General features: G+C 38.3%; 1 long non-coding RNA gene across 4 annotated transcripts in view; it reads left to right on the top strand.

Moving 5' to 3' along the window:
• Nucleotides 1–26,673, top strand: part of LOC129639260 (uncharacterized) — a 148,061-nt gene that overhangs the window by 63,295 nt on the left and 58,093 nt on the right. For 3 of the 4 annotated variants that reach the window (XR_008708309.1, XR_008708310.1, XR_008708308.1), the window contains exons 2-3: nt 20,233–20,312; nt 20,810–20,961. This is a non-coding gene — a long non-coding RNA (uncharacterized LOC129639260). Of the gene's footprint in view, nt 1–20,232; nt 20,313–20,809; nt 21,021–26,673 lie in introns of those variants that run through there. The other variant, XR_008708307.1, reaches the window with a different exon arrangement.

Here is a 26,673-nt window from a genome sequence, read left to right as displayed (position 1 = left end):
AGAGTCGGACACGACTGAAGTGACTTAGCAGTAGCAGTAGACAGGGATAATACATAGTATGGAAAAGACTCCCAAGTTCAGTATAATCTTCATAAAGCTCCAGTCAACCAAGACATTCCCATAGTAAAGGCTTTCTTTGGTGAGTGGAGCGAAGTCAGCATCATGGCAATGTGGTTGGTAAGAAGGTCAAGGAAAATGGCTGTGGGTGAATTTCTGAGCAGACAAAATGGCCAAATCCATCTCCTTCCAGGGATGTAAAGGAGACTGTTTTTTCTTAATTCGTCTAATGATGTTCAACCTCATTGCCCAATTTGGTGAGCCAAATTCATGGTGATAAAGGCATTGCATTATAGTGAATGGATCTTGGGGTGATAAGAGCACTAAAATGGTGAGAAGGATTATATCCTCTAGGTAAGGTAGTCTAAATGCTTGGATTTGCTAGATTTTTGGTGTGTTTTTTTAATGTTCATAGTATTTTATTTCTTCTTTTGACCATGTGGCTTGTAGAAACTTAGTTCCCTGACCAGGTATCCCTGTACCCCTTGAGTTGGAAGCACAGAGTCTTAACCATTGAACCTCCAGGAAAGTCCCTGTTGATAGTATTTTAGAAAGACAAGAGTCCAATAAAGTGTTAGAATGTAAAGTTTATCTATTTCAGGGCAATATATCCAGTCATTGTGAAATTTAAAGACTGAAGTACATTCCAGATGAATCACCAACGGCCTGTTCTGCTGTAGTAACAATATTAGTTATTGATACAGCTGAAATGAGAGGACTGGCTGGGCTGCACAGGCCTGCTTTCTCCGGGCCAGGGGACCACCATGTGCAAGAGGCTTCCTTTAGTAGCATGCTGCTGTTCACTTGCTAGGTCATTGGTTGTTTTCCCTGTTTGTGCCACATGTTTTGCATGATGAGCCCAAAGTGCATCAGAAAATAAGACAAAGGTTAGGAGAAGAGCAGAAAGAACAAAGGTGTTGAAGCTTTTGTTGTATTAAGAGCACAGTGATTCAATATTAGACATTTTGTTTGTTTTGAATTCCTATATATTATGTTTCAGTGAGTTGAGGTAGAATTAGTTTATAACTGAATTTGAAAATAAGATGTTTTGTTGATTACAAGCTCATCCATTATATAGTATATTTTACTGATACCCAGTCTAATATCTCCTGGTGATGAAAGTGATATCTAATTTAAAAGAAAAATAAACAGCAGCATATAGTGTGCACTCACTCTAAATGGCTATTCAGCTACTGCTGCTGCTGCTGCTGCTGCTAAGTCGCTTTAGTCGTGTCCGACTCTGTGCAACCCCATAGACGGCTGCCCGTTAGGCTCCTCTGTCCCTGGGATTCTCCAGGCAAGAATACTGGAGTGGGTTGCCATTTCCTTCTCCAATGCATTAAAGTAAAAAGTGAAAGTGAAAGTGAAGTCACTCAGTTGTGTCCAACTCTTAGTGACTGCATGGACTGCAGCCCACCAGGCTCCTCTGCCCATGGGATTTTCCAGGCAAGAGTACTGGAGTGGGGTGCCATTGCCTTCTCCATTCACCTATTCAGTAACAATTAAATATGGCCTCCCCTTTGATTCTTTATAGCCAATGCACTTTTAAAAAATTCTTTGGCACACCTCACACAGTCTGATAACATTCAATATTCTTAATGAAATGTTGAGAGAATTTTAGTCTATGTTGAGAGAATTTTAGTCTATCTTGAAGGAAAAACAAATGTAAGGTAGAAGATTGAAATACAAGCTTATAGTAGAGAGAACCTAAGTGTTTGCCATTATCATATTTCTGTGTTATCTAGGAGAGTGTTTCTCAACCATGGATGATTTACCGCCCTCTGCCTGAGGCAACATTTGGCAATGTCTGGATACTCTTTTGGTTGTCACAACTGAGAGGTGCCACTGGCATCTGGTGGGTAGATGCCTTGATACTGCTAAGCACTTTACGATGCATAGGACAGCTCCCACCCCCTGCCTCCTTTCACCTCTCATTCGCAACAAGAATTATCTGAGTCAAAATGTCAGTGGTGCCAAGGTAGAGAAATCTTGACCTAGGACAGACATCTGATGAGATCTTAGGATTTTTGAGGAATAAATTTCCCTAACACTTAACAAGTGAAATCGACTATGACTGAGGGCACTGTTGCTTTGAGTTCAAGCACACAGACTTCTTATCTGAATTCAGGGAGTTATAACTTCCTAGTGTTAGTGTTAGCTGCTCAGTCGTGCCCAACTCTTTGTGACCCCATGGACTGCAGCCCACCAGACTCCTCTGTCCATGAGATTTTCCAGGCAAAGATACTGGAGTGGGTTGCCATTTCCTTCTCCAGGGGATCTTCCCACCCCAGGGATCGAACCCAGGTCTCCTGTACTGCAGGCAGATTCTTTACTGAGTGAGCTACAAGGGAAGCCCCATGCCTCAAAAAATAATCTCTTATACAATATAAATTCTGTGAAGAAAAGTCACCATTCCTGCTTGGGAAAATGATATACTTTCCATTAAAAATCCATTTTAGATGAAGAGATTATCATTAGGATTAAACTATAAAACATTTATGTTTCTTCAGACCAAAGTTATCAAGTATCAGTAATATCATAGGTTTCAACTCTGTACTATGTCATCTATTTTCAGATAATCATAACCTGAAAGAAAGTCCTATTTGGGAGAGAGATGTCAGGATGCCTCTTCGGTGTGCCTTGCTTGTATTTCAGCCTATCACAATAATTACGCCTAGGCTTCCCTGGTGGCTCAGAAGGCGAAAAATCTGCCTGCAATGCAGGACACCTGGGTTTGATCCCTGGATCAGGAAGATCCCTGGGAGAAGGGAATGGCTATGCACTCCAGTATTCTTGACTGGAGAATTCCATGGACAGAGGAGCCTGGCGGGCCACAGTCCATGGGTCACAAAGAGCGGACATGACTGAGCAACTAACACATACACAGAATCTGATTACATTTTGTGGTATCTTAAAAATTAGTGACATACTGTTCACAATGCATTTTTGCAATAACTTTTGCTGACATCATTTCAGTTGACATACATTTTTGAGATCACAAAGTTTGCTATTGCTTGGGAATTGTGAGAATATCTGTATTAGTCTGGTTTGGGAATTTTAAAAATCACTATAAGAATTAAGTAAATATGAGGTTCCATATAGCAATTAGGGATTAAAATGAGAATTATTAGAGTAAAGGTCTGAAAGAATGCAACTGAAGGATCAGCTGAAAACTCACTATGACATTAGTCTGAAGACTTGGAGTGAGTGAAGCTGCCAATCCTGAGGAAGTCCAAGAAACTTCAAATACCACAAAGTAAGAGTTTGCAGAGTGGTCTGGAACTGAATGCCTACTCCTCTGATTTTCATGATGTATTGAGCAATGATAGCTTTTGTATCATTTCTACTTTCCAATTTTATCAAGGGTTCCTCTCATTAGTAAAATCTAACCTGGATCTGCAGAGTGAAGGTGGTGCTGAGAAACAATTCCCAGACTTAGGAGGGACTGGAAGCAGTGAGGCCAGGTTGACCATGAAAATCTCCTCCTTGATGGATTGCTTGCACTCATCATTGAGGGTAGGTAAGAATGGGCAGCTTCAAGTTTCACAAGATTTCACAGGGTTATAACTGCATTTTCATAAGGATAAGTGAGGATGGGCAGCTAAAGTCTCAGTAGAATTCACAGTGTTTCAACTGCCTGATAATGAGGGGATGTGAGGATGCACAGCTTAAAAATCTCACAAGATTTCGGTGTTATAATTGCCTTTTAATAAAGTCATCAACATTAAAATAAAGGTCATGAAGAAGGATAAAGAAGGACATTATATAATGATAAAAGGGTCAATAGAAGAAGAGGATATTATACTCATTAACATATATGCACACAATATAGGAGCACCTAAAAACATAAAACAAATACAAGCAGACATAAAAGGAGAAATTGATGGAAATACAATAATGGTAGAAGAATCTAGCATCCCACTCACATCAATGGACAGATCTTATAGACAGAAAATGAATAAGGTTACAGAGAATCTAAATGTCAGAATAGTTATTTAATATTTTCAAGATATTACATTAATTAAAAAATACACATTCTTTTCAAGTGCAATTGGAACATTCTCTAGGATAGACTTTGTATTAGAGCAAAAAACTAGCCTCAACAAATTTAAGAAGATAGAAAATTTTCAAGTATCTATTCTGACTAAAGAGCATGAAACTAGAAATCAACCACAGAAAAAGAAATGAGAAAGAAAAGATTACATGGAGACTAAACAACATGCTACTAAAAAACAAATATATCAATGATGAGATCAAAGAGGAAATTTAAAAATACCTTGAGACAAATGACAATCAAAACAGCTATACAAAATCTATGGGATGTACAAAAACAATCCTTAGAGAGAAGTTTATAGTTATACAGGCCTTCTTCAAGAAATAAGAATAATCTCAAATAACCTAACCTACTACCTAAAAGAATTTGTAAAAGAAGAACAAACTAAAACTAAAGTCAGTAAAAGGAAGGAAATAATAAAGATCAGGAAATAGAGGTTGAAAAACAGTAGAAAATCAATAAATTCAAGAGCTGGTTCTTTGGAAAGAGTAAGTGTTAGTCTTAGCCACTCAGTCGTGCCCGACTCTTTGTGACCCCATGGACTGCAGCCCACCAGGCTCTTCTGTCCATGAGATTTTCCAGGCAAGGATACTGGAGTGGGTTGCCATTTCCTTCTCCAGGGGATCTTCCCAACTCAGGGATTGAACCTGGGTCTCCTGCACTGCAGGCAGATTCTTTACCGACTGAGCTACAATGGAAGCCCTTTGAAAGAGTAAACCAAAGATTAAATCAACAAATCTCCGGCCAGCTCACCAAGAAGAAAGGACCTAAATAAAAGAGAAATGTAAGGTGAGAAATAACTGCTAATACCCTAGAAATATAGAAAAACATAAAAGAATACTCTGAGCAATTATTATGCCAACAAATTGGACAACCTAGAATAAATGGAGAAGTTTCAAGAAACATATAGCCTACCAAAATGGACTCAAGAAGAAATAGATAATTGAAACAGACCAATCACTAGAAGTGAAATAGAATCTGTAATTTAAAATAAGAATAAGAAAAACTCCCCACAACAAGAGTCCAGGACCGTAAGACTTTACTGGGCAATTCTGCCAAACATGCAAAGAACTTATACCAATCCTTCTCAAACTCTTCTGAAAGACTGAACACTTCCCATTCTATGAAGCCACTATCACCCTTATATCAAAACCAGACAAAGACACTACCAAAAAAGAAAATTACAGGCCAATATCTTGGATGAATATAAATGTAAAACTTCTCAACAAAAAATTAGCAAACTGAAAGCAAGAATGGGTAAAAAAAAAAAAAAAATCGTATACCATGTTCAAGTTGGATTCATCCCAGGATCACAAAGATGATTCAACATATGCAAATAAATCAATATAATATGCTACATCAACAAAAGACAAAAACCACACAATCATCTCAATAGATGAAGAAAAAGCATTTGAGAAAATTCAATGTCCATTCATGATTAAAAACTCTTGCCAAAATGGGTACAGAGGGAACATATGTAAACATAATAAAAACTATGAAAAAGACACACCCAACATAATATTCAACATTGAAAAGCTGAAAGCCTTCCCATTGAACTCGGGAACAAGACAAGGATGCCCACTCTCACCACTTCTATTCAACCTAGTATTGGAAATCTTAGCCACAACAGTCAGAAAAGAAAAAGAAATAAAAGGTATCCAAATTGGAAGGGAAGAGGTAAAAATGTCATATGAAGATAATGATACTCTATATAGAAATCACTTAAGACTCCACACAAAAACTGTTATAATTGATACCTATGGTGATTCATGTTGAGGTTTGATAGAAAACAGCAAAATTCTGTAGAGCAATTATCCTTCAATAAAAAATTCATTAATTTACAAAAAAGTTTTTATAACTGATAAATTCAGCAAGGTAGCAGGATACAAGATTAACCTATAGAAACTGATTGCATTTCTTTGCACTAACAGTGAAATATCAGAGAGGGAAAGTTAAAAAAAAAAATGTCCCTTTAAAAATTTCATCAAAAAAGTAAAATACTTAGGAGTGAACCAAGGAGGTGAAAGGGTTACATGCTGAGAACTATAAAGCATTGATAAAGGAAAGTGAAGATGACTCAAAGAAATGGAAAGCTATCCCATGCTCTTAGATTGAAAAAATTAGTATTGTTAAAATGGCCAAACTACCCTAAGTAATATATACATTTGATCCCTATCAAATTACCCAATCCATTTTTTATAGAACTAGAAAAAATAATCCTAAAATTTATATGGACCATAAAAGACCCATAATTGCCAAAATAATCCTAGGGAAAAAGAGTAAAACTGGAGGCATAACCCTCCAAGACTTTAGACAATACTGTAAAGCTTTAGTAATCAAAATGGTATAGCACTGGCACAAAAACAGACGTATGGATTGATGGGACAGAAAAGAGAGTCCAGAAATAAACCCATACACCTATGGTCAATTAATATTCCGCAAAGGAGACAAGAATAACAATGGAGAAAAGATACTCTTTTTTTTAATAGATTGATAACTTGTTCACATTTAATTAATTAATTTATTTTCATCTCACATGCTAGTAAAGTAATGCTCAAAATTCTCCAAGCCAGGCTTCAGCAATACGTGAACCATGAACTTCCGGATGTTCAAGCTGGTTTTAGAAAAGGCAGAAGAACCAGAGACCAAATTGCCAACATCTGCTGGATCATCAAAAAAGCAAGAGAATTCCAGAGAAACATCTATTTCTGCTTTATTGACTATGCCAAAGCCTTTGACTATGTGGATCACAATAAACTGTGGAAAATTCTGAAAGAAATGGGAATACCAGACCATCTGACCTGCCTCTTGAGAAATTTGTATGCAGGTCAGGAAGCAACAGTTAGAACTGGACATAGAACAACAGACTGATTCCAAATAGGAAAAGGAGTGTGTCAAGGCTGTATATTGTCACCCCGCTTATTTAATTTATATGCAGAGTACATCATGAGAAACGCTGGGCTGGAAGAAGCACAAGCTGAAATCAAGATTGCCGGGAGAAATATCAATAACCTCAGATATGCAGATGACACCACCCTTATGGCAGAAAGTGAAGAGGAACTAAAAAGCCTCTTGATGAAAGTGAAAGAGGAGAGTTAAAAAGTTGGCTTAAAGCTCAACATTCAGAAAACGAAGATCATGGCATCCGGTCCCATCACTTCATGGCAAATAGATGGGGAAACAGTGGAAACAGTGTCAGACTTTATTTTTTTGGGCTCCAAAATCACTGCAGCTGGTGATTGCAGCCATGAAATTAAAAGACGCTTACTCCTTGGAAGGAAAGTTATGACCAACCTAGATAGCATATTCAAAAGCAGAGACATTACTTTGCCAACAAAGGTCCGTCTAGTCAAGGCTATGGTTTTTCCAGTGGTCATGTATGGATGTGAGAGTTGGACTGTGAAGAAAGCTGAGCGCCGAAGAATTGATGCTTTTGAATTGTGTTGGAGAAGACTCTTGAGAGCCCCTTGGACTCCAAGGAGATCCAACCAGTCCATTCTGAAGGAGATCAGCCCTGGGATTTCTTTGGAAGGAATGATGCTAAAACTGAAACTCCACTACTTTGGCCACCTTATGCAAAGAGTTGACTCATTGGAAAAGACTCTGATGCTGGGAGGGATTGGGAGCAGCAGGAGAAGAGGACGACAGAGGATGAGATGGCTGGATGGCATCACTGACTCAATGGACATGAGTCTGAGTGAACTCCGGGAGTTGGTGATGGACAGGGAGGCCTGGCGTGCTGCTATTCATGGGGTTGCAAAGAGTCGGACATGACTGAGTAACTGAACTGAACTGAACTGAAGCAAGCAATGTTGGAAAAGTTGGACAGCCAATTGCAAATCAATCAAGTGAGAACACTCTCTCACATCATACACGAAAATAAACTCAAGGGCTTCCCTGGTGGCTCAATGGTAAAGAATCTGCCTGCCAATACAATAGACATGGACTCAATCCCTGATCTGGGAAGATCCCACATGCCAAAGAGCAACTAAGCCCGTTCACCAGAACTACTGAACCTGTGCTCTAGTGCCTGGAAGCCACAACTACTGAAGTCTATGTGCCTGAGAGCCCATGCACCACAACAAGAGAAGCCACCACAATGAGAAACCTGTCCATCACAACTAGAGAGTAGCCCCCACTCACCGCAACTACAGAAAAGCTCATGCAGCACCGAGGACCTAGGTCAGCCAAATCAATCAATTAATAAATAAAATTATAAAAAGTAAACTCAAAATGGCTTAAAGACTTAAGTAGAAGATATGACACCAGAATAGGACATAGGCAAAACATTCTCTGATGTAAATCATAACAATGTTTTCTTAGGTCCGTCTTCCAAGGCAATACAAATAAAAGCAAAAATAAACAAATGGGACCTAATGAAATTTATAAGCTTTTGTACAGAAAAGGAAACCATAAAAAAAAAATGAAAGAACACTCAAAGAATGGGAGAAAATATTTGCAAACAATGTCACCAACAAAGGTTTAATTTCCAAAATATATAAACAATTCATGCAGAGCAATATTAACAAAACACAAAAAAACCCAAACAAGAAGACACACACACAAAAACAAATAGAAGACCCCAATAGACATGTCTCCAAAGAAGGCATACAGATGGCTGATAGGCACACGGAAGAATGTTCAACATTGCTAGTTATTAGAGAAATGCAGATGAAAACTACAATGAGGTATCACCTCGTACCAATTAGAATGGCCATCCTTAAAAAGTCTGCAAGTAGTAATTTCTGGAGAGGGTGTGAAGGAAAAGGAACCCTTCTACATTGTTGATGGGCATGTAAATTGGTACAGCCACTATGAAAGTCAATGTAGAGGTTTCTTAAAAAGCTTAAAAAAAGAGTTTCCATATGATCTGGCACCCTATGCCTGGGCATATATCTGGACAAAACTATAATTAAAAAGGATGCATACATCCCAATGTTCATAGCAGCACTATTTACAATAGCCAAGACAGGGAAGAAACCTCAACATCCATTGACAGATGAATGGATAAAGAAGATAATGGTACATGCACACAATAGAATATTACTCAGCCATAAAAAGAATAAAATAATGTCATTTTCAGCAACATGGATGGACCTAGAGATTACCATAATAAGTCTAGTAAGTCGGAAAGAGAAAGACAAATATCATATGATATCACTTATATGTGAAATCTAAAATATATATAACTTGCTATATATATATATTTTTTTTTTTCCTTCAGAGTGAGCTATCTGATGTCTAGTCTTTCCCAATCTATTTTGATGTCCTTCTAAGACATTTCTTTTTTTGCTTTAGTATATTAAGGTAGAATGGGCTTCCTTTGTGGCTCAGCTGGTAAAGAATCTGCCTGCAGTGCCAGAGACCTGGGTTCGATTCCTAGTTTGGGAAGATCCCCTGGAGAAGGGAAAGGCTACCCTTTCTGGCCTGGAGAATTCCATGGACTGTATAATCCATGGGGTTGCAAAGAGTCGGTTGCAACTGGGCAACTTTCACTTTCACTTTATCAAGGTAGAATAGTCAGTGTTTATCAAACACATCTGTATTTTTAGTGACAAAATGAAATTTTTTTGAAATAAAATAACAGGAAATTTAAAAATTATTAGACACAAAAAAAGGACAGTAAATTTGAGACATATTAATATAAAGGATCGAAAATGAACCATCTAGGCAAAAATAGAACATCAATGAGTAGGAACAAGATAAAATGTACTAACGTATATATAGTTGGATTTTAGGAGAAAAGAACAGTGCAGGGAAAAAAAAAAATTTAAGTAGCTTTAAATTTGCCTGGTGGCTCAGACAGTAAAGAATCTGCCCACAGTGTAGCAGACCTGGGTTCAATTCCTGCGTTGAGACAATCCCCTGGAGAAGGGAATGGCAACCCACTCCAGTATTGCCTGGAGAATCCCATGAACAGAGGAGTCTGGCAGGCTATGGTTCACTGGGTCTAAAAGAGTCGGACAAGACTGAACGACTAACAAGTTCACTTTTTAAATTTGAAGAATAAACATCAGTATACAAATTCAAGAAGTTAAGTGAATGCCAAGCAAGAGAAATAAGAATAAAACCACAGACACATTAGTCAAACTGCTAAAAACAAAAGATAAAAAGAAAAACCTGAAAATCAGCCAAAGGAAAAAAAGATAGATTACATGTAGGGGAAAGATTATGATAAATTACTTCTTACCAAAAACAGTAGAAGCTAGAAGACAATGGACTTTTTTTTAAGTGCTGAAGGAAGAGTGAATTTAGAATTCTATACTTAGTGAAAATATTTTAAAAGATTAAATACAGATATTTTAAATAAGTTGAAACTGAAAAAATTACAAATCAGATCAGTACTATAAGAAATGTTAAGGGAAGATCTTCATTCTAACAGGAAATTGTACCATATGGAAACTCAGCAAAACAGGGAGAAAGAAAGAGTCCAAAGAGGTGATTTTATGGGTAAATTATAAAGTATATTTTGTTTCTCTTAATTTTTATAAATGACAGTTTTTTGAAAGAAAAAATAGCAATAATTTATTTTGGAGTTTATGACAAATGTAGAAATAAACTATATGATAACAGCAAAATTAATGCTGCCCTATGAGGTAAACTCAACCACGTCTATTATTAATTTAAATATAAATTAAACTCTAAAAGATTATCATAATGGTTAGTACAAATAGCTCGATCCTGTCTGACTCTTTGTGACCCCATGGACTGGGTCAGGAAGATCCCCTGGAGAAGAGAATGGCTACCCACTCTAGTATTCTTGCCTGGAAAACCCCATGGACAGAGGAGCCTGGTGGGCTATAGTCCATGGGGTTGCAAAGAGTCGGACACAGCTGAGCAACCAACCCTTTCATTGGAAAAGCAAGAATGTTTTCAAATCAATGAAGTTTCTACTTATCACTCAGAAAAATAAAAACCCAAAGTTATAGAAAGAATATAGAAAATAAGAATGATAGGAGTAGAAATCAATAAAATAGAAAACAAGGATAAAGCGAAGCCAAATTTGATTCCTTAAAACATTAAGCAAAATTGTCAAACTAAGGTTGAAGAAACAATACAAGGTATAAATATTGTGAGTTAAAGAGTGACTATTACTACAGATCCTACAGATATCAAAAGAGTAATAAGAGAACATTATGAATTCCTTTATGCCAATATATTCAATAAGGTAAATGAGAGCACTGAATCCTAACCACTAGACAACCAGGGAGCACCTCAATAAGCTAAATGAAATTGACAAATTCCATGAAAAATACAACTCACCATTTCTACTCTCAAGAAGTAGCAGATTTGAATATGTGAATATCTCTTAAAGAAATTTAATATATAAATAATTTACAGGTATTTTAAATAACAAGTAAAAGTAATCTATAGTGAAAAAACTCAGAAGAGTAATTAGTTTCCTCCACAAGGAGATTGATGAAAGATAGAGACAACATTGTGGGGTGATGGGAATATTCTTTATCTTATTTAAATATTGGTTTCATAGTTGTATACATTTGTCAAAACATATCATGTATACTTGCAATCTCTGTGTTTTAATGTTTATAAATTAAATCTCAAAAAATACCCTTAGTTTGAATGAAACTAAACACATGTTAAAATTGCCATGAGCAAACTCTGGGAGATGACAGGGAATGCTGGTATGCTGCAGTCCATGGGGTGGCAAAAAGTCAGACATGACTGAGTGACTGAACAACAATAACCCACCAAGTGCCAGCTTGCCCATCAGTCTGCCTATTCATAGCACATCAGCTTTATTGGAGGATAATGCTGGGATCATCTACAGTGTTTTCCTTTTGTCTCAGATCCTTGCTTCTTTCTCACCTTTGTGTCAGGACAAACAAGTATCTGAAACATGTTGGTGCCAGTGGAGTTTGGTTTTAAACTCCAGTCTGTCTTTGAAGATATGTTTTCTCAAAGGGACTGCTCTTTTCTTTTAACCATCACAAGACATTTGAAGCACAAACGCCATGCCAAAGTACCCATTATTAATAGTAGTACTACATTTTTACCCATGGTATAGGTGTCATGCAATGGAAATAGCTGAACGCTTTCAGGCAAAACTTTCCTGATGCCCATTTTGATGATAGTATTCCACTACAGTTATGGTCTATTCCTCTCCAAAGCAGCATTGTTGAAATCACTCTTTTATACCTTGGTGGTGCAAATCCAAGTGAAAGTACTGTGTATCTCTGCAAGGGCCATGACGAGGCCTTCCCAAACTAAGTAACCAAGATCAGTTCTCTCAATCAAGTAGGGGAATGCCTATTACCTGTGATAGCCAATACATATGGATTTAACATGTACTAGATGCTTTGCATTGTTTATGTTAGGTTACCAGGAAGCTTGATTCAATTCCTGTCTTCAAGGAGCTTATAATTAAGTGAGAAGATGACATAAACACAAGAAAAGTGGCAAAGAAATAGCCTAGTGAGTAAAGGATTTTCTCTTTTCATTTTCTGAGTCTGTGATAGTTGAAAAACTGTATGTCAAAAATGTCAGACATACCAGATATTGGAGCAAACTGACAAACTATTGTGGGTAATTCTATATCTCTGTTAGACAATACGTTGTTACATAAGTCTATAATATGTTGGTACTTAAGAAATAAGCTGTGTGTAAAAATAATTGTACTATATAAATTTGCAGCCAACTCATCCTGTGAAAAAGTACCAGGAAGAAATTGTTTCAGTTTCCTTTCTTTCATTCTTTAACATGGAGAAAGTTGAGCATGCATTATAGACTCCTTCTTCATGTTTCCTTCCATCTTTGTAGAAGCTCTGTTTCAAGACAAGGAATTTTTTTTTTTCAGAGAAATCCAAATTGTATGGGGTAATTTCACTAATTTTTATTCATAGGTAAATATGTGAGAATATTATAGGATAGAAGTGTGTGTAGCTAATTATGTTCTTCATTTCTTTTATTTTTAAAATATTCAGGACCATAAATGTGGGAGGCAGTTTTCCCTCACTTGCTATATGAATTCAAATCAAAATAAAACAAATACAGGAGCTGGGATTTGTTGCTACTCTAGAGTTTACAGTGAGGTGTGCAGGAGGTGATCAGGCTGAGACAAGTTGTTTTGTATCAGTTTTATCAATCTAACATTTCTTTGACTCTAGGATTAAGCACAGCATTAGAATCTAGAGTCATTCAGGCAAGAGAAAGGTCCCCATTACTAATAAATTTTTAGAATTTTATTGCTGAAATTTACAAACTTTAGAAACCATCTGGTATAACGCATGTTTTTGTTTTTTTTTTCCATGGAGAAACTAGCAAGAACAAAGACAATAAGTGACCTGACTGTCATATGACTTGTTTCCTGATAACTGTAAAAGGGTAGCATACAGAATAAATGTCACATGAAAAGATGCTCAACATCACTCATTATCAGAGAAATGCAAATCAAAATGAGGTATCATCTCATGCAGGTCAGAATGGCTGCTATCAAAAAGTCTACAAACATTAAATGCTGGAGAGAGTGTGGAGAAAAAGGAATCCTCTTACACTGTTGGTGGGAATGCAAACTAGTACAGCCACTATGGAGAACAGTGTGGAAATTCCTTAAAAAACTGGAAATAGAATTGCCATACGACCCAGCAATCCCACTGCTGGGCATAAACACCAAGGAAACCAGAATTGAAAGAGACACGTGTACCCCAGTGTTCATCACAGCACTGTTTACAATAGCCAGGACATGGAAGCAACTTAGATGTCCATTGGCAGATGAATGGCTAAGAAAGCTGTGGTTCAGTTCAGTTCATTTCAGTTGCTCAGTCATGTCCAACTCTTTGCGACCACATGAACTGCAGCACGCCAGGCCTCCCTGTCCATCACCAACTCCCAGAGTCCACCCAAACCCATGTGCATTGAGTCGGTGATGCCATCCAACCATCTCATCCTCTGTCTTCCCCTTCTCCTCCTGCCCTCAATCTTTCCCAGCATCAGGGTCTTTTCAAATGAGTCAGCTCTTCTCATCAGGTGGCCAAAGTACTGGAGTTTCAGCTTCAGCATCAGTCAAACCAATGAATATTCAAGACTGATTTCTTTGAGGATGGACTGGTTGGATCTCCTTGCAGTCCAAGGGACTCTCAAGAGTCTTTTCCAACACCACAGTTCAAAAGCATCAATTCTTCTGCACTCAGCTTTCTTTGTAGTCCAACTCTCACATCCATACATGACCACTGGAAAAACCATAGCCTTGACTAGATGGACCTTTGTTGACAAAGTAATGGAATATTACTCAGCTATTAAAAAACCAGAATTGAAAGAGACATGTGTCCCCCAGTGTTCATCGCATCAGTGTTTACAATAGCTAGGACATAGAAGCAACCTAAATGTCCATCGGCAGACGAATGGATAAGAAAGCTGTGGTACATATACACAATGGAATATTACTCAGCTATTAAAAAGAATGTATTTAAATCAGTTCTAATGAGGTGGATGAAACTGGAGCCTATAACACAGAGTGAAGTAAGTCAGAAAGAAAAACTCCAATAGAGTATATTAATGCATATATATGGAATTTAGAAAGATGGTAACGATGACCCTATATGCGAGACAGCAAAAGAGACACGGATGTGAAGAACAGACTTTGGACTCTGGGAGAAGTCAAGGGTGGGATGATTTGAGAGAATAGCATTGAAACATGTATATTATCATATGTGAAATAGATCACCAGACCAGGTTCGATGCATGAGACAGGGTGCTTAGGGCTGGTGCACTGGGATGACCCTGAAGGATGGGACAGGGAGGGAGGGTCAGGATGGGGAACACATATACACCCATGGCTGATTCATGTCAATTTACATGGCAAAACTACCACAATATTGTAAAATAATTCGCCTCCAATTAAAATAAATAAATATATGAAATAAATGTCACAAACCATTATCAAATTAATTGTATATGCAATAATTCTCTTCAAGTAGATTTTTTTAGTCAATAAGTTGACCTTTGTTTCAAATTAATAGTATATAATAGCAAACTGAATTTCACATATGTAACTAAAGAATTGATGTTTTTGAACTGTGGGGTTATAGAAGACTCTTGAGAGTCACTTGGACTGCAAGGAGATCCAACCAGTTAATTCTAAAGGAAATCAGTCCTGAATATTCATTGGAAGGACTAATGCTGAAGCTGAAACTCCAGTGTTTTGGCCACCTGATGAGAAGAGCTGACTCATTTGAAAAGACCTTGATGCTGGGAAAGATTGAGGGCAGGAGGAGAAGGGGACGACAGAGGATGAGATGGCTGGATGGCATCACTGACTCAATGGACATGAGTTTGGGTAAACTCCAGGAGTTGGTGATGGACAGGGAGGCCTGGTGTGCTGCAGTCCATGGGGTCACAAAGAGTCAGACACGACTGAGCGACTGAACTGAACTGAACTGACCTAAAGTTTCACGTCTTATATTTCATATGAGGAGAGCAAGCTCTGTCAACACCTTCATATGGAAATATTTCTAAATGGAGGAATAAACCAGAGTGTCAACAAACAATCATTCTTCCTTTGGACATATAATCAGAATTAATGAGTTGAAAAATTGTTTTTACTGCTAGTAACACTGGCCAATAAATATCTAAAATGGCCATAAAATTGAAGTGTGGTTGGCTCTGACCGAGACCTTCAAATGTTAGCTGAAGCAGAAATGAGCAAATGAGAATGATGTTGTGCAAGTCATTGGCTTGTTTGCTCTCAGATCCTCTGGGGTTATCCACTGCTATTTAACAACCCACTACACCACTTAGTGGCTTTAACAATGGCAGTATTTATTTTTTGCTCATGGATCTGCAATTTGGGAACATCTCTGTTCCATGTGGCATCAGCAGGGGTGTCTTGAATACTGGGGTTAGAATCACCTAAAAGTACACCCCCTCACATGTCTGGCCCTCAGTTCCATCTGTCAGCTGGAACTTCAGCTGGGGCTGTGACCAGACCACCTGCACATGTTCTTTATTCATCTCTGCTTGGCTGTTGCTAATCCCTAGACTGCCTCTCTGCCCTCTGTTTAATTTTTCAAGTCTTTTGTCAACTACTGTTTGCAGTGAATTCCCTGTATTAGATTCCCTCTGTAGGATTGCAATTGCACCTCAAACAACTGGCTTCCAAGGATGGAGCAGGAAAGAGAACAAGGTGGAGACTCTATCTTTTATGCATTCATGCATTCACATTTGCTACCTTCTGTTGCTTAGAAGTAAGTCACTAAGGCCAGCAATATTCAAGAGGAGGGGCATTAGACTCCACTTTTGGTAGTGGAAGTGTCAAAGAATTTATGAACATGTTTTAAAACCATTGTAGTTTCCCTTCTCTAATCATTGGCTTGTTTGCACTGATCCAACGCTCGCTCTTTGCCTTCTCTTACCTATGTTTCAGGACACTTATGTATTTCTGCACACTACACTCCTCAGAACCTCTTGCTTTATGGCTCTGGAGAGGGGCAGCCAGTGGAAGGCATTGGAGGGTCAAACAAGGGAGGAAGGGGCTTCCCAGGTGGTGCTAGTGGTAAAGAACCCACCTGCCAGTGCAAGAGACTGAAGAGATGTGGATTCAACCCCTGGGTCGGGAAGATCCCCTGGAGGAGGGCATGGCAACCCACCCCAGTGTTCTTGCCTAGAGAATCCCATGGACAGAGGAGACTGGCTGGCCGGCTACAGTCCATGGGGTTGCACAGAGTCAGACACAACTGAAGCGACTTAGCACAGCACGGCACAAGGGAGGAGGCCAGTCTGGTTATTTGTCCTCTTTCTGCTTCAGACAGTCTTTGGCAATTGATGTACCTCCTTCGTTGTTCCAGTTCTCCCTGGAAGTGCCCAGTCCCTGTGCCCTGATCCCTAAAGAACCTGTACTTTAGCTCCCCAAATTTTTCTTGTCCCATTCACCTCGTGTTGCTGAATTGTTTCTGTGATAAACTGACTTCTTATGTGTTCTTTTTGCATGCTATCAAATTGTAAGGAACTTTGCTACATGTTCAATTAAAGAGTTTTCCTTGAGCTTTCAAATACAAAAGTAAGTGTTAAAAACTTACGATTTAACAACAACAGCAACATAGTCTTTATGATTTTTGGAGGAAAGTGGGAGGACAGTTTGGAGGAATTTTGGCACTTAGTGGGATGGCATCATAGGAACTATGAAATTTCAACTACTTCCTCTATTTACATTATGGATACAGTTTATTTGTAATTTCTTCCACTTTAAAATTGAAGTCACTAATCTTATGATTCCTGTGCTGCCTTGACTTTATTAATAATTAATTTCATTTGCTTGGCATATCTTTAATTCGCACCATAGTGTTTGAGAGCTTCCAATCTGTGGATCTGAGCAAATGCATTATTGAACATTCTTCCAACAGTTCTCTTTTCATTTCGCTCCTCTGGCCTTCTCATTACCCAGTCTCTAAAACATACCAAGCTTGTTGCTGTTCTTAGCGAGTACATTGCTGATAGCTTATTCTTTTTGTTTATGTCACTCCTCTTTCCCTTTGTAGGGGAGTCTTTAAGTTTTATTGGTACCACTGTCAATCAGTACAGGTAGGTTTGTGTCAGGTGGAAGAGCATTAACCTGCTTCTCTTAAACTGTAGCATCTATGGTTCCAAAAGATGTCTTTCTCAGAAAGAAGAAACAGGGTCACCTAACACAACACATTATGTGAACACATGAGTGTTTCTGTGGCGGAAGTTTACAGATATCAAAGGATATATCTGGTATATTCTTCAAACATGCAGCAGACTCTGACAAGGACAGTGCAGCTCAGGCACAGTTCCTAGGGAACTTTCATAATCTCTCCTTTTGCTGGCCTCAGGCAGAGTGGGAAGAACTAGAGATCATCCCAGAGTAAACTCTACCAGGCTCCACAGAGAACTCACTGATTCATATGAAAGGGACGGTTGAATATGAGATGTGTAGGGATCTGAAGATTATTTTGATGCTTCCTAATCCTAAATGTTTAGACTTCAGATGTGAACTGCCACATCAAAAATCCTAACTTGAGTTTGGGATGGACAGGTGAACACTGCTGTATTTCAAACAGATAACCAACAAGGACCTGTTGTTTAGCACAAGGAGCTGTGCTCAATGTTACGTGGCAGCCTGGATGAGAGGGGAGTTCGGGGGAAAATGGATACCTACATAAGCATGGCTGGGTCCCTTCGCTGTCCATCTGAAACTATCACAACACTGTTAACTGGCTATACTCCAATACAAAGGAAAAAGTGCTGTTTTTTTTTTTTTAATCCTAACATTATGTTTCCTCAATATTCCCTTGACTGTGAAAGTGTTAGCTGCTTAGTCATGTCTAACTCTTTGCAACTCCCCTGTAGCCTGCCAGGCTCCTCTGTCCATGGAATTCTCCAGATAATAAGACTGGAGTGGGTTGCCATTTCCTTCTCCAGGGGATCTTCCTGACCCAGGGATTGAACCCGGGTCTCCTGCATTGCAGACAGATTCTTTACCTTCTGAGCCACCTGGAAAGCCCCCAATATTCCCTTGCTGCTGCTACTGCTAAGTCGCTTCAGTCGTGTCCGACTCTGTGAGACCCCATAGACGGCAGCCACCAGGCTCCCCCATCCCTGGGATTCTCCAGGCAAGAACACTGGAGTGGGTTGCCATTTCCTCCTCCAATGCATGAAAGTGAAAAGTCAAAGTGAAGTTGCTCAGTCGTGTCCGACTCTTAGCGACCCCATGGACTGCAGCTTACCAGGCTCTTCCGTCCATGGGATTTTCCAGGCAAGAGTACTAGAGTGGGGTGCCATTGCCTTCTCCAATATTCCCTTACTATCAAATAAATGATCATTTCCTATGTAGTCTAACTCATCTTGATAAAGATTATAAGTTCTACAGGTCACTTCAAAATTTATGGTGTGCTTACATCCTGAGTTAAAAACATTTTTTAAAGGCACCTAATGAGCCTTCATTCAACATTTATTAAATCCCTACTCTATGCCATGCTCTGTGATAGACACTGAGAATTTATAGAAAATGGAAAACATTTTCTGTTCCTAATATACCAGTACATATCAGTGGTAATTCGTTTCCTACCGAAGTTACTGGTTTGATGATTTTTGTACTGTCTTCACTCTGTAAACAATCACACAATATTTGCACTGGTTATCACTTCTGCTTGAAAGTTCCTCTTCTCCCTTCTCCATGGGTGAATGCCATATTTATTTGTTCTTCAATATCACAACGAGTCAGACACAACTTAGCAACTAAACAACAGCAACCATCCAGCCCCAAACAGCTCTTATCTCTGCAGTGAAGACTGCATTTTCCTTCTTCTCAGCTCCACAAGGACTAACCATTTGTGTGTGTTTGTCTGTTTTTGCATTGGTGTCCTTGTCAGCAGTGTGACATTCATCTTGTTATCGTTAGCACCTAGTGCAGAACCTGACACACAGTAGATGTTCCTATAATGTGAGCTGCGTTGACTTGGGTGAAATAGCTCAAGGGCATCTCACCTGTCTGTGGAGAGTGCAATTTTATAATAGAGTGATCTGAAAAGACAGCACACCCGGCTTGCCCAAGGAACCCGAAAGGCATGAGAAGGTGAACCCTGTCCCTATCTTAGGGAAAGTTGTTCTTTTGTGACACATTTTTTGAAAGCAGAGTTGGCCATTTTCTTCCACTGCCATGGGCTGTGGCCTCTCAGTGCTGAGGTCCCCGTTGTTGACACAGCTGACCATGTTTTCACCAATTCAAATAAAGAAGCTGTTTGGCAGCAGAGTATTGACTGACACTGGCATGCTAATCATGTTGGCCCTTTCCTCCCTTTTCTGACCAAAGGGAAAAGGTTACAAGGAGATCGCTGCCAGGGAGTGAAGGAAAGCAGGTCATGAAAGGCTCCATGCGCAGCCTAAACTGGTATTAAAATATAAGAATATTTCACAGATTACTGGATGTCATAAAATTTCCCCAGCTATTTGTAAGAGTGGAATGCTAATCTTCGATTCAGTTTTGTGGGTGTTGATTTCCACAGAGGAAATAGCACAGGTGATAGAGTTGAACTGATGGGTGCCAGGATGTGTTGTAGACTTTGACTAGGAATTCAAGATTTATTTGTGCCTTTCTTTAAAAAAAATCATAGTCCCAAACTAATGTGAAAACCCAAATTCTCCAACAGGTTTGGACTCAATGAGGGCTGAAAATCCTCAATAGAAACTCTCCAGTAATCAAGCAGCACCCGGCAACAAATGAGCCCTGGTAAGAATTACTAGACAGTATAAAATTATGTCAATTCACTGAGATAAGTTGTTTGTCAGGTCTTGAAAAAGGTGGTATTTACCCACCCAGTATTATGCTAGTATATCGCACTGAGGCTGTGCCTATAAAGAAGGTTAAGGGTCAGAAGTTGCGGCATTCCCCGGGTACCATATGGCACAGGAGCTGTGCTGGCTGTCTGCCGTCCCCCTCTCTAGGTGTACTCTCATCCCTTCTCTTCCCTGCTCCTTGCCTCACATCCCTTTAGACTGCAGCCCCAAGGCTCCTATAGCTCCTGTCTTCTGGATGGTTTTAACTTACTTGGAGCTCTGGAAGACTGAAGAGAAGAAAGAGAGAAAAAAGGGTATTTTTTCTCCAAGATCCTTTCCTACAACCTTGTCTTAGACTGGCTCTGTTGCTCAAATTATCTTCTTGAGGTAACCTACTCGACATAATTTTCTCATGTTCTGGGTTACAGTAACTTCTCCCTTGTTTCCTAGGCCCTAGAAGTGGTGACAACTCGCCTCAGATTCTTGCCCTATATCCTGTGGTTCCACCTACACTCAAATGGATTCTCTGTACTTAGGAACTTTATCAACCCTCTATGAATTACTTTAATTTTAGTATGCCACGTGCTTCCTGACAAGAGAAGGTAAAACCGACAGCAGCAAAGCTTTGTTGAATAAAGTATCCTCAAACAACACAACAGAAGCTGGGGTATACAAATGTCATTATGTGATATGGAAAACAAACTCCTTTTGTTATTGTTGTGTAGTCACTAGTCATGTCGGACTCTTTGCGAGTCTTTGCAACCCCATTGACTGTAGCCCGCCAGGCTCTTCTGTCCATGGAATTCTCCAGACAAGAATACTGGAGTGGGTAGCCATTTCCTTCTCCAGGGATCGAACCCACATCTCCTGCATTGATTGACAGGTGGGTTCTTTACCACTGCCACCAGGGAAGCCCAAAATCCCTTTAATGAAAGTCAAAAGAGGATGCATAAAATGTGCTAGCCTTCAAAGAGAAAATGGGTCCCTGTTTATGAGTTTTAAAAGATGAGCAAAAGAACATGCAGGTGTCTCAGACCACTGTTATTTTACCAATTTGTAGGATATTAGTTCTCAGAAAGAAAAGCCTCAAACATTGTACAGATCCTAAGTGCAACTGGAATTTTATAATATACCCACTTAAGTCATCTCCATCATTTTTTGGATGAATAGGTCTTAGTGGAAATAAGCACTCCTGTATTTGAGTAGTAAAGCATGTGTACAAGTATTCATTGTATTTTTGGCATTTGAAATTGACTTAGCATTAAAAAATTGGGTATAATCGTCAAAAAGAACCAAATAATAAGACTGAAGAATGATTTTACAAGCATAGCCCATTCTCTGTACTGTTTTACAATGCTAGTAAAATAGACCTATGTAAGCAGAGGGTGCCAACTTTTACTCTGACAGGGAGCAATAAATCAAATGTCCCATGCTTTAAGCAGAATATAAACCTTCCTTACATTATCTGGTGCTACATTCTAATAAAACTAAACCTTCAGCAGTTAGGAATTTTCACCTTACAGCTTTTTGAAAGTAACATTTTTATATTTACCAGATACCTTAAGGAGTCCAAGTTCTTATAAATGAGAAAATAAAATGTTCATTCATAATTATCTCACATTTTTATCTTAAATAATACATCTCTTAAGTTTTTAAAATTATAAAAATCTATAGCATATTAACTATAGCTCTTCAGTAGTCTGGAAAAGTAAATCCGCATATCTAAGGATTCTTATGATTAGGCTAATGGTACAGCCACTCTATAGTCCTATCAAAATTGTTACACAACTTTTTCACTTGGAAAGCTGAACCAACATTTATAAGCATACCAGAAATCAGATTTTATGAACTACTAAATATGTAAGTCATGCTATTTGTTTGTAAAACTCAATACCTGTTTCTTAGTAATGTAAATAAATCAGACTGTGACTTAGGTAATCAGTTAATATATTTGCTATTGAATCTATGGATTAAATAAATTTAAATAATAGAGTTATACTGGTAATATCAGAACAAAAAAGAACATTTTCAAATCATCCACTAAGTTTCAGGTGCTGTTGGAAATAGAAGGATGACTAAAACACAGTTCCTTTTTTTTTAATTGGAGGAAAATTGCTTTACAATGTTGTGTTGGTTTCTGCCATACAACAATGTAAATCAGTTATAAGTATACATATGTCCCTTCCCTCTTGAACCTCCCTCTCACCCCCCACAAAAAATAATTCTTATCCTTAGAAAACTTATAATCAAAAGGAAGGGAGAGAGCATGCATGTAATTGAATAAAATGTCAGTTTAAACACGGTAAACTATTTCAGAGAAATACAAGTATTGCGAGGTTTAACAGGAGTAGATCATTTTGGTTGAGTTTATCAGGAGAGAAATCACTGAGGATGTCTGAGAATGAGATAGACCTTGAGGGATCAGTAAGATTTCAAAAAAGAAAAAATGAGACCAAGGGTAGGAATTAATGGAAAAGAGCATTACATGGAGAAACAACATAAAAAAGGCATGGCAATAGGAAAACCTAGAGAATATTCAAGGGAAAGCCGGAAGTCTGAGTTGACAAAACATAGGATAAGAGAATTGGGAACACGTGTACACTCGTGGCGGATTCATGTTGATGTATGGCAAAACCAATACAATATTGTAAAGTAATTAGCCTCTAATTAAAATTTAAAAATAGAGAATTATTTTCAGAGTGCAACAGACTTTGTACTATGTACATATAGTATGAGTAAAGAATTTTGCTAGTGTCCGTGCTGTCAATAAAAGGACAGTCAATAAAAGGACACCATCTTTGCCTTCAGGGAGCTTGCATTCTTCTCAGGCAGAAAAAGAAAATAAATAAATGTCTATTTAATTAAAATTCTAAAGCCTCACATGGCGTGAAGAATGGGAGAAAAAGTGACATAAATGGATGTACTTTGGTTTTGAAGAATGACTGTGTTTTGTTTGTGAGCATGCTCGCACTAGGGAGACCAAGAGGAAAGGCCAAGCATGAGATGTGGTCTTTATCTCAAATCTCTCTAATCAGTTTTCTGATCCACCAAAGAGGATCAAGTGTGAGGTAGAAAGAACAGTACTTCCTAAAGAAGGCGTTAAGTATACATGACCATTTGTCTTTCATGGACAAGAGAAAAGAGTTTCCTTTCTACCCCTAAAAGATACATATGTAGAGAACATTAAAGGCATGGTTAAGAATTTAACACTTTATTTAAAAATAAAAATATTTCTAATAAAGCATCTGCCTGGAATGCGGGAGATCCGGGTTCAATCCCTGGGTCGGGAAGATCCCCTGGAGAAGGAAATGGCAACCCACTCCAATATTCTTGCCTGGAAAATCCCATGGAAGGAGGAGCCTGGTAGGCTACAGTCTATGGGGTCACAAAGAGTCAGACACAACTGAGCGACTTCACTTTCACTTTCACTAAATAATTGACTACTAGAAAACAAGAGATTATAGATATTCTTTCTAATTATCTCTCAAAGTCCTCAAATCACAGACTTCTCTGTGAAACTTGTATTCCAGCATAAAAATCTTCCTTGATATAAAGGGTTGTTTCAGCTCATAATTCATTTCTTTTTTAAATTTTTTTGAGAATAATTGCTTTACAATGTTATGTTGGTGTGTGCAGTACAATGTGTATCAGCTGTAAGTATACACATATCCCTTCCCTGTTGAGCCTCTCCCTCCACCCCGCTGCATTCATTTCTGTTTAAAGCAGTTTTACTGAAAACCAAGCAAAACATACATGATCTGTTTATGCCTTGATAAAGAAATCAAGGTGTCCACTAAAAAAGATGTTCAACTTGAGAGTTGTGAGTTAAGTTTTATTTGGGGCAAACTGAGGACTGCAGCCTGAGGGCAGCATCTCAGATAGCTCTGAGAGACTGCTCCAAAGCAGCAGTGGGGGAAAGTCAACATATAAGGTTTTGGTGAAGGGGGAGTTCAATACCATGAAGCACTCAATTTACAAAAGGTTTTTTGTTAGTCATGAGGGTCTGATGTCACCATGAAGGGGTTTAGTGCTTCTCTAGATATGAGGAGAAGAAAGGATTGAGATCATAAGATCTGTTCCTAAAAACATCCAACTATCTAAAGACCTGCCCCACCAGATGCCCTGGAGCACAGAGTGCCTCACTCCACCCTGAACTCCCTCAGGGATTGTTGAAGGTCAACAGCTATAGCAGCATGGGGTTCACTCTCCCTAGAGGCAGATGGCTAATACCTTGTTGTTCAGTCATTGGCAATGCTCTTGGTAAGTGCCAATTTGTAGTTGACAAAGGTAAACATTATATACAGATCATCATGCTGTCATTTCCTATTTTGTATCAGGAAAAGAAAAAAGGGAAAGCACAAAGTATTATTATTATTATTATTCTGCAGTACATATTGTTTTGCAGTCTCTATCTCACACTTGGTCCTCTCTAGTGGATCAGAAATCTGATTAGACAGATTGGAGATAAAGACTACAGCTCATGCTTGGCCTTTCCTCCTGGTCTCCCTAGGACAAGCATGCTACAAAAAAAACACAGTTACTCCTCAAAGTCAAGGTACATCCATTTCTGTCACTTTTTCCTCCATCCTTCATGCCAAGTGAGGCTTTAGAATTTTAATTAAATAGGTATTTTTTATTTATTAAGGTAGCTACAATGTATGAACATGCACTGACTCATGTTAGTCTCCCAAAGTCCATAGTTTACATTGGGGTTCATTCTTGCTGTTGTACGTTCTATAGGTTGGGACAAATATATAATGACATGTACCCACAATTATAGGATCCTACAGACTGGTTTCATGGTCCTAAAAATCCTCTTTGTTCTGCTTACTCATCTCTCTCTCCCCACTGATCACTGATGACCCCTAATCTTTTTGTTGCTTCTATAGTTTTTTTCTAGAATGTCATACAGTTGGAATCATAGAGTATGTAGCCTTCTCAGATTGCCTTCTTTCACTTGGTAATAAGCATTTAAGGTTCTTCCATGTCTTTATGTGGCTTGAGAGTTCATTTCTATTTAGCACTGAATACTATTCTATTGTCTGGATATACCACAATTTATTTATTCATTCTTGTACTGAAGGACATGTTGGTTGCTTCCAAGTTTTAGCAATTATGAATAAAGCTGCCATAAACAGTCAAGTGCAGATTTTTGTATGGACATGTTTTCAGTTCATTTGGGTAAATACCAAGAAGCACAATTGCAGGATCATATGGTAAAAGGTTTTGTTTTGTTTTGTTTTTTCACTTTTGTAAGAATCTGCCAAACTGTTTCCTGAAGTGGCTATACCATTTTGCATTCCCCCGTCAATCAATGTATTGATTGAGTTCCTGTTGATTCACATCCTCAACAGTATTTGGTATTCAGACTCTGGCCATTCAAGTAGGTGTAGAATAATGTGTCATTCTAATTTGCAATTCCCTATATATCATGTTGAACATCTTCTCATATACTTACTTGCCATCTGTGTATCTTTGGTGAGGCACCTGTTCAGTTCTTTTGTCCATTTTTATATTTGTATTGTTCACTTTTTTATTATTTACTTTTAAGAGTACTTTGTATATTTTGGATAACAGTCCTCTTTCAGATGCATCTTTATGAATGTTTTCCCTATTTTCTGTCTTGTCTTCTCATTCTCTTGACATTGTTTTTCACAGAGCAGAGGTTTTATTTTAATGAAGCCTGTCTCATCAGTTCTGTCTTTCATGGATCATGCCTTTGGTGTTATATCTAAAAAATCATCACCATGCCTAAAGTCATTTAGATTTTCTCCTGTGTTATCTTCTAGGAGTTGTATAGTTTTGCATTTTACATTTAGGTCTTTGGCCCATTTTGAGTTAATTTTTGTAATGGGTATAAGGTCTGTATCTACATTCATTTTTTTTCATGTGGATATCCCCTTCTTCCTCCCTCCCTTTCTTCTTTCCCCCTTTCCTTTGCTGACTTCCTATTCTGGTTTATTTTTGCTTCTGTCCCTTTTCCTCCCTTATTGGGGAACATTTTAAATCCTGTCAACCCCCAAAATCCTCTCCACAAAATGTTGAAAAGAAAGAAAACAGATTTATTTTTTGAAAAAGTATTAAGTCAGATTACAGTGTGCTTCTTCATAGGAAATCAGATAAGAATAGAAAGAAAGAAATCCTATTCTTTTTATATAGCCAAGCAGTTAAAATCCATTAGATACATATTCACTACATTAATGGTAACTTTTCTTCTTATGAGAAAACTTGACAGCACCCTCTGCTATGCATTCTTTCATAGTTCATCCAGAGTTCACCTGATAATTGAGGCAGCCTTTTTTTTTTTTTTTTGC

Source organism: Bubalus kerabau, chromosome X (assembly GCF_029407905.1).
Source record: "Bubalus kerabau isolate K-KA32 ecotype Philippines breed swamp buffalo chromosome X, PCC_UOA_SB_1v2, whole genome shotgun sequence".
NCBI classification, from domain to species: domain Eukaryota; kingdom Metazoa; phylum Chordata; class Mammalia; order Artiodactyla; family Bovidae; genus Bubalus; species Bubalus kerabau.
This window is presented reverse-complemented; position numbering and strand designations above follow the sequence as displayed.